We start from the raw sequence: 9,433 nt of genomic DNA, 5'->3' as shown, positions 1-9,433 counted from the left end.
TCAACACACCAGAAAAAGTCTGAACCGTATGCCACACAGGTGGAGGAGTGCGGTAGGGCTGTCTTTTCATGTCTCCTGTTTGGGGCCAGGGTTGTTCTTCATAACTTGGCTACATTCACTTTTGATGATTGTCTGATGGTTGTCTTTTGCATTCACTGGTCATAGTCCTTTGTCAGCTGTTTTCTTGGCTCTACATCATTTCACCTAAGTCTTAATGTGCTTCTCACAGCACAGTAATATTCCATTATATTCATAACCACAACTTGTTTAGCCATTCCCCAATCGATGGGCATACTCCCTTTTCCAGTTTTTGCTACTGCAAAAAAAGTGCTTCTATAACATTTTGGTGCATATGAGATCTATCTTCTTACCAGTAACTTCCTTGGGGTATATATTCCCAGCAATGGAATCTCTGGGTCTAAGGCTTTGGACATTCCAGTTACTAAATTTGCATAATCCCATATTGCTTTCCAAAATGGTTATAAGGATTCGCAGCTCCACCAACAATGTACTAACCTGCCTATCTTCCCACAGCCTCTCCAACATTGACTACTCCTATCTTTTGGCATTTTTGCCAATTTGCTTGGGTGTGAGATGAAACCTTAGGGTTGTTTTGATTTGCGTTTCTCTTATTAGTGATTCAGAGCATCCTTTCATATGGTTAGTAATAGCTTGCAATTCATTCCAGAACTGTTCCCACCCTTTGGCCACTTATCTACTGGAGAATGGATTTTGTTTTTGTGTGTAATGTTTATTATATATCATATTTATTTTCCATATGTGTGTGTGCATACGTATCTGTACGTTTCCTATTATTTTGGATTTCAAATCCTCATCTGAGAAATTTGATACAAAGATTTTTCCCCCCATTTGGCCACTTCCTTTATCTTAAATGCATTGATTTTAGTTGTGCAGAAACTTTTCAGTCATGTAATCACAATGATCGATTTTATCTTATCTGATAATCTCTGTCTCGTTTGGTTTTTCCAGGATCTTTCAAACATGACTAAAAGTGGCTCAGTAGTCACTTGTACCTGAGAATCTGGTTCATCTGGGCTGGGTGACTTCAGTTCAGCCATAGAAGAGATGCCATGATGATATCTTAAATTCAGCACTCATTCTCTTTTTCCCCAAACTGTCCCCTCTTCCAAACTCTTCCTATTACTGTTCAAGTGCCCTCACTAATGTTTGCCAAAAAAGACTATTTTATGGAGAACTCACAAGGCAAACGCTCACATAGTCAGACATGGGAGACGCTGCCACAGGATCACTCGGCATGGCGTGCCCACATCAAAGAAGGTACTGTGCTCTGTGAGCGAAGCAGAATTGCAGTAGCTCAAAAGAAATGTGAGATTCAAAAATTTAGAGATCTCCACTCCAAATAGCCATACGGACTATGTGTGCTCAACCTATGGTAGAGCCTTCTGAGCTTGTATTTGTCTGATCAGCCATGATTAAACACACTGTAACTTGACTCTAACATAGTAATGTCATTTCGGTCCTCTTCGAGAAGAAAGGACAACAATCAACCAATTACTGTCAAGGCTACCACCATCTTCTTTGTAAACTAGGTGTCCTCAGTTTCTCTCTTACCTCTCCTTGCCCCCCAAATCCAATCTGTTGCCAAGTCCTATCAACTCTTTCTTCATAAAGGCTCTCATAGCCACTCCCTTCTCTCCTCTGACATGGCCACTACCTTGGTATAGACTCTTATCACCCTAGAGCCTGCTGATTGGTGTCCCTGCCTCAAGCCTCTCCCCACTCCAGTCTGTTCTAAGCAATAAATCCCAGTGACTCCCCATTACCTCTAGAATCAAATATATCTTCTTGTTAGCTTTTGAAGTCCTTCATAACCTGTCCCTGTCTCTCCAGGCTTCTGCCCCTTATATCCCTCCACATACTCTACAACCTGACTTCTTCAAACAAGATATTCCTTATCCTAACTGGAGGCATTTTCTCTGGCTTTCCCTCAGCGACCTGGAATGTTCTTCCTCCTCATCTCCCACTCTTGGCTCCCCTGGCTTCCTTCAAGTCGAAGCTAAAACCCCACCTTCTACAAGAAGCCTTTCCCCACCCCCCTTAATGCCCATGCCCTCCCTCTGATGATCTCCAATTTGTCCTGCTTACATCTTAGTTGTTTGCATGTTGTCTCCCCCATTAGACTGAGTTCTCTGAGGATAGGGACCATGTTTCTGCCTTTCTTTACAAATCCCCAGCACTTAGCACAGGGCCTGACCCACAGTAGGTACTTAGTGCAGCTGGCTGCTTGGCTTTACTTATTTTGGGTATCAGCTGCCTATTTGCCACTTTGTTTCTGTCATGTCCAGTGTTGAAGATCATTCTCTTCACTAGAGAAAACTAAATAAACTTGAACCAAACATTTCTGTCACCCATTATCATCGTCCTATCCACTGCCCAAATAGTGATTTTGTCCTGTTGGCCCTTGTCCCCATGGCGGAGGAAAAAAAAACCTTTGTGTTGTCTTTAACTTTCCTCACTAACCTCAGCTCATTCCTAGCTTTATTTTATTTTCTATTAATAGTATTATATTTTTTTTCCAATTACATGTCAAGACAATTTTTAGCATTCATTTTTACAAGACTTTTTGAGTTCCAAATTTTTCTCCCTTCGTCCCTCCCCTCTTCCTAAAATGGCAGGCAACTTGATATAGGTTATGCATGTACTATCATGTAAAACATTTCCATATTAGTCACAGTCGTGAAAGAACGGATCAAAAGGGAAAAAAAAAACAAAAAAAGAATAAAATAAGTGAAAAAAAGTATGCTTCAATCTGCATTCAGAGTCCAGTTCTTCATCTGGATGTCAATAACATTTTCCTTTGTGAGTCCTTTGTACTTGTCTTGGATCATAGTGCTTCTGAGGAGAGCTGAGTCGTTCATAGTTGATCATTACACAATGTTGCTGATACTGTGTACAATGTTTTCGTGGTTCTGCTCATTTCACTTTGTATCAGTTCATACAAATCTTTCCAAGTTTTTCTGAAATCTGCCAGCTCATCATTTCTTAGAGCACAATAGTATTCCATTACATTCATATACCACAACTTGTTCAGCCATTTCCCAATTGATGAGCATCCTCTCAATCTCCAATTCTTTGCCACCACAAAAAGGGCTGCTATAAACATTTTTGCACATGTAAGTCCTTTTCCCTTTTTTATGATCTTTTTTGGAACACAGACCTAGTAGTGGTATTGCTGGATCAAAGGATATGCATAGTTTGGTTGCCCTTTGGGCATAGTTCCAAATTGCTCTCCAGAATGGCAGGATCAGTTCACAGCTCCACCAGTAGCGCATCGGTGTCTCCAACATTCAGCATTTCCCTTTTTCGTCCTATTAGCCATTCTGACAGATGGTACCTCACAGCTGTTTAAATTTGCATTTCTCTAACCGGAAGTGATTTAGAGCACTTCTTCATAAGCCTATAGATAGCTTTGATGTCTTCATCTGAAAACTGCCTGATCATATCCCTAGGTTTGTTTTTAAATTTTATTTTCAATTAACAAGCATTTATTTTCTCTCCCTCCATCCTTCCCCAAAGGGAAAAATTTAAAAACAAAATCCTTGTAAATCAAATCAAATGAACACGTTGGCTATATTCCAAAATTGGTGGCATCGTTAGACACCTGGAATCTGATTGGTCAGTACACCGATCGGCATTCTTAAGGCTTTCAGTGTTGTTTGTCTTTACAAAGTTGTTCTTGTTGCTGTTGTTTGTGTCTGACCCCTCATGATCCCATTTGGGATTATCTTGACAAAGGCACTGGAGCGGTTTGCCATTTCCTTCCCCAGCCCATTTGACAGGTGGGGAAACTGAGGCAAACAAGGTGAAGTGACCTGCTCAGGGTCACACAGCTAGTAAGTATCTGAGGCCACATTTGAACTCAGGTCCTCCCGACTTCAGGCCCTGCACTTTATCGACTGCACCACCTAGCTGCCTGGTGTTGTTATTGTAGACATTATTCTAATTCCACCCATTTCCCTTTGCATCAGGTCATCCAAATCTCAGGTTTCTCTGAAACCATACTTTTCATCATTTCTTTCAGTACAATAGTATCCCATTACATTCATTTCCCATAACTTGTTCAGCTGTTCTCCAATGAAGAAGAACCTTCTGATTTCCAGCTCTTTGCCTTTGAAAAAAGAGCTGCTATAAACAATGTGATTTGGTGGGAGAAGTCACCAAACTGTTCCTGCCATTTGACTCAATCAATGTTCCTGCCCCTGGGTATTTGTCCCCAAGGTAGGGTTGGAGCAAGAAATACAAAATATTCACTAAAGCATTTTTTAAAGGTAGAGTCTTATTTTTTCAATTTAATTTAATTTTTTCTGATTAGCAAGCACTTTCTCTCCTCTCCTCCTCTTCCAACTGAAATATGAACAGAAGTTCATACCACATTCCTACACTGGTCACATCCCTTCTGCATTTCCAATCCATCCCCTCTCCTTGGGTGATGCAGCAAGTTGCCGGATTTGTCAGGAAGATCCGAGTTCAAATTCTGCCTCAGAGTAGCCATGTGCCCCTGGGCAAGTCTGTTGTGTCTTGGATGCATGCACAGGAAGACAGCAGGCGTCTCTCTTGTTGTCCAGAGGATGGACAGGGATGCGTTGGGACACTGGGCAGAAAGCCCCGGAGCATCTGCCTCCTCTGATAGCTTCTCCTTTGTCGTTTCTCAAATTTATTTTTTTTGGTTCCTAATGGACAGTTGTCCTTCCCCTTCTCTACCTTCTCATCTCACCGAGCCTGTCTGCCTCGACCCATTGACAGAAGGGGAGGGCCCTGGGCTCCAGAGCCATCTGTTTAAAGAGGCGACTCGTCAGTCTTCCTCCCCTTTCCCACCAGCAACACTGCTTTGGGATTTCTCTGAACTCTCCAAAATGGCCCAGGCTCCAGGGACTCTTTGAGCATACGCTCCTTAGGGACACACACACACACACACACACACACACACACACACACACACACACACACACACACACCTTTATTCCTGATACTTCTTCTCAGGAGGAGACCAGACTGAAACGTACCCATCGTTCAGATTGTCCCTGCTTTCCACACTCGCTGAGACTCTCAGCCTTATTCTTCCAGCCCCTCATTAAGACCTCCTCTTAAGAACTTTACGGCCACTCCCTACTTGGAGCACGTCCAGGGGGAGACCCGAGTCCAAAAGCTGGCTCTCCCACTTGTTGTTTTTATGACCCCGAGGAGGCCACATGAACATCTGTGCCGGTAGCACAGTGGACATGCTGGACCTGGAGTCAGGGAGGCCCGAGTTTCAATACAAGCCTCAGGCACTTACTGTATTTAATTGTATCTGCCTTGGTTTTCTCCCCTGAAAAGTGGACACCCACCTCCTGGGGTTGTGCGTATAAAATGAAATGCTCCTGAAGCGCTTAGCACGGGACCTGGGACATGGTAAGTGCTGTATAAATGTTCGTTGTTTTGTTGTTCAGCCATCTTTCGGTCACGTCTGACTCTGACCCCATTTGAGGTTTTCTTGGCAGAGATACTGGAGTGGTTTGTCATTTCCTTCTCCAGCTCACTTTACAGATGAGGAAACGAGGCAAACAGGGTGACGTGACTTGCTCAGGGTCACACAGCTAATAAGTGTCTGATGCTGGATTTGCACTCAGTAAGATGTGGCTTCCTGACCCCAGGCCTGGCGCTCTATCGACTATGGAGCCACCTAGCTCCTCTGGAAAAAGTAGTTCGCCATTTCCTTCTCTAGTGGATTAAGGCAAACAGAGGTTAAGTGACTTGCCCAGGGTCACTCAGCTAGTATCTGAGGTCATATTTGAACTTAAGTCCTCCTGACTCTAGGCCTAGGACTCTATCCACCAAGCCACCTAGCTGCCTCCTATATAAATGTTAGCTATATATATATATACATACATACATATATATATATATATACACACACACACACACACATAGTTGTGGTTATTAATAAAATGGGAATAATAAAAGCATCTACCTCATTGGGTTACAAGGATAAAATGAGATATTTGTGATGCATTTAGCATATAAGTGCTATATATATGTTAGCTATTTATTATTTTTATTTCAGTAAATAGAGATATTAAAAGCATCCATCTCATAGGGTTTATAGGGACAAGAGAAGCACTCTGCAAGCCTTGCCAATCTCCTTCACAATTTTTTTCTCTTTATTTATCTCAAATCCCTCTCTCTTCCACTCTTTTCCCAACAGAAGTCAGAAGCAGAATGTCTCAACTTCATAGAAAATTCAATTCCACAAGCAAATATCTATTAGGTGCTAGCTAAACAATGAGGAAACAGGACGAAAAGGAAACCATTTCTGCCTTCAAGAAGCGTATGTTCTTCTGGGAGGATACATCCTGTACACAGGGAATAAATGCACAGTAATTTCAGGAAGGCATAAGTAATCACTGGCAGCTTCAGGAGAGATGGGTCGTCAGGAAAGGGTTCACATAGGAGGTGGCAACTGAGCAGAACACTGAATGAAGCTAGGGATTCTTCAGAGGTGGAAGAGAGGAAAGAGTGCATGGATGGAACATTTAGATGACTATAGGAATGGAATGTGGGCTAATCTTATATGCAGAAGAATAATATGAATTAAGTCTAAAAAGGTAAGCTGGAGTCAGATGTTGGGGCATTTTAAACGTCAGAACGAGGAGTTTACATTTTATTCTTGAGGCAGGGGGAGCTCCCGAAAGTTTGTGACCTTCAGTGTCATGAGAATGCACTGGTGTCTTAGGAAGATTATTGTGGTCAGTGTGTGGAGGACAGATTAGAGAGGAGAAAACCTGGAAGCAAGGTGCTCTATTAGAATCCACATGAGAGGTAATGAGGACCTGAGCTGGGCTAGTGGCAATGTGAGGGGACAGAAGCAAGGGAAACAGATATGAGAAATATCAAGGACAAACCTGAGTTGGCAAACCTTGGTGACTGCAAGAATTCTGGTGCCTTAAACAAAGGTTAAGAAGAAAGTGATAGATCCTGTCTCAGACACGTTAAGTTTGAGATGGGAAAGCCAAGTGGAAATGGTAACAGGGGGCTGGAGATGAAGAGGAAGATTTTTATATTTGATATAATAGAGACTTGGGAGGAGGGAGGTGTCATCTTCATAGATATGAAACTGAATCCATGAAAACACCAGAGAGTACAGAGAATAAGCTTGAAATAGACATGCAACTAGATTATTGAAGGTCATGTCACAAAAAAACTTAGAACAGAACCAAATCAAATATCTTTCATAGCCACAGGGCTGCAGTCAGAATTCTTAACCAAACAAAGGATAAGACAAGCACGAAACATAAACCATATCATCTCAATTACATGAAACCGAAAAGTTTTTACATGAAGAAAATCAAGGTGACTAGATAAGAATAAAAGCTGTCATTTGAGGGGAAAAAAAATCTTTGAATTAAATAGCCCCAATTAGGGCTAACATATGAAATCCAAGATACATAGGTAGCTAAACACAAAATATTGTTGCAAAGGTCTTAGCACAGTTTTCAGTTGTTGAAGTGGTTAAAGTTTAAAACTACACTATGATTCTTTCAGGAGACCCTGAATAGGCTTTCAAGAGCCATTCCCCAATAGATAAGTAGTCAAAAAATAGGAATAGTTGTCAAAAATAAATTGAAAAATGACTAACAACATGAAAGACTGATCTGAATCAATAATAGAGAAATACATATACAACCTTGAGGTCTAATCCCATGCCCAGCAAATTGCCACTGATGACAAAAGATGGAAAAAACCAATGCTGGAGAGGCTGTGGAGAGAGAGAGAGGCACATTAATACATTGTTGGTAGTCCAACCATTTTTGGAAGTAGTTGGGAATTAGGTTAACAGTGATTGAAATGCTCATAACTTTTGACCCAGAGGTCCCACTGGTAGGCAATTCCCTATGAATATCAAAGATCAAAATTGAAGCTTTCATATATGAAAAAATTTAGCAGCTCTTTTTGCAGTAGCAAAGAGCTGGAGACCAAAGTGGCTAGTAATTTGGTTAAAGAAGTTGTGGTACATGAATGTAATGCCAGTGGCTCCATTATCCATCAGTGCTAAGTAGTTTAGAGCCACCATAGGTCTTTGGCCCATAAATAGTCTTCAGGGCATCATAATTTCATCTGCCTTCTTATTGAGCCAAGAATCCTGCATTTCCCTAAGCGTAGCTGGCACTTTACTTTTTAACAGAGTTAAATGCTGCCTTCTTAGAGATAAAGGAACTATTCTGCTGATAAACCCTGTGGAGTTCTCATTTTTCATTTAGCAGCTTCTGGATTTCCCCAACATTTTTGTCAAACCAATCTTGATGTTTGTGAGCGTTCTGGCCCTGATGAGTAAATGCAGTGTTGCACAACAAATCTCTGAAAGCTGCCTACTCCTTTTCTGCTCTACCGTTGCCAACCTGCATTGGCTCAGCTTTCCCTCCAGGTTAGCAAGGAACTGTTCCAGCTCCAAGAAGCTGTTGACATTGAGTCTTCTGATAGTCACCATACCTTAGGGCCACTGTTTTTGTTGAATGCGAATGTTTAGCTTGGAGATGTCTATGATCAGTCCAGCACTCTGCGCCACACACTACCTTTGTTACTCTCACATCTTGTCTGTCTCTTCTTACGATGGCATACATAGTCTACTAGATGCCAGTGTTTGCTGCGAGGGTGCATCCACCAAGTTTTATTGTGTTTAAGTAAATGGAAGACAGTACTGGTGTTGGTGATGAGGTCATGAGACACACAAGTCTTCAGTTGGGGGGATAGGCATCCTAAACTCAACATTTGCAAAAGAATATTCAATGCCTTTCCTTGAAAACCTTTCCCTCTTCCCAACTTGCCCTGTTGAGGGTACAATCATTGTCCTGGTCACCCAGGTTCACAATTTCAGTGTCAACTTTGATTCTTAGCCTAACTCATATTCACCTCACACATCTGTTCTGTTGTCAAACCTTGTTATTTGTATCTTCATAGCACCGTTCATGTTGCCTCCTAAATGGCCTTCTCAATTCAGGTCTCTCCCCACTCCCACTTGCCAGAGTTTTTCCTATAGAACAAGTCTGACCTTGGTACTGCCCTACTCAAATCAGTTCCAAAATTTACCTCCAGGATCTACTGGATCTACTGGTGGTAGTAGAAAAAGCAGAAGCAATGATAGTAGTAGTAGCAGCAGCAGCAGTAATTAATAATAATAGCATTTTTATCATTTCTGTGTGCTACAATTTATAATTTCATTGTGCTAAGCACTTGATAAATATTATCTCATCTGATCCTCACAACAACCCTAGGAGGTAGGTTCCTACTTTACAGATGAGATAATTGAGGCTGAAAAAGATTAAGTATCTGAGGCAGAATTTGAAACCAAGACTTCTTGACTCCAGATCCAGCACTCCCCTCCCCATTACACCCCCTAGCTGCCTCCATAACAGAA

Source organism: Trichosurus vulpecula, chromosome 1, assembly GCF_011100635.1.
Source record: "Trichosurus vulpecula isolate mTriVul1 chromosome 1, mTriVul1.pri, whole genome shotgun sequence".
Lineage (NCBI taxonomy): Eukaryota > Metazoa > Chordata > Mammalia > Diprotodontia > Phalangeridae > Trichosurus > Trichosurus vulpecula.
Note: the sequence above shows the minus strand (reverse complement) of the source record.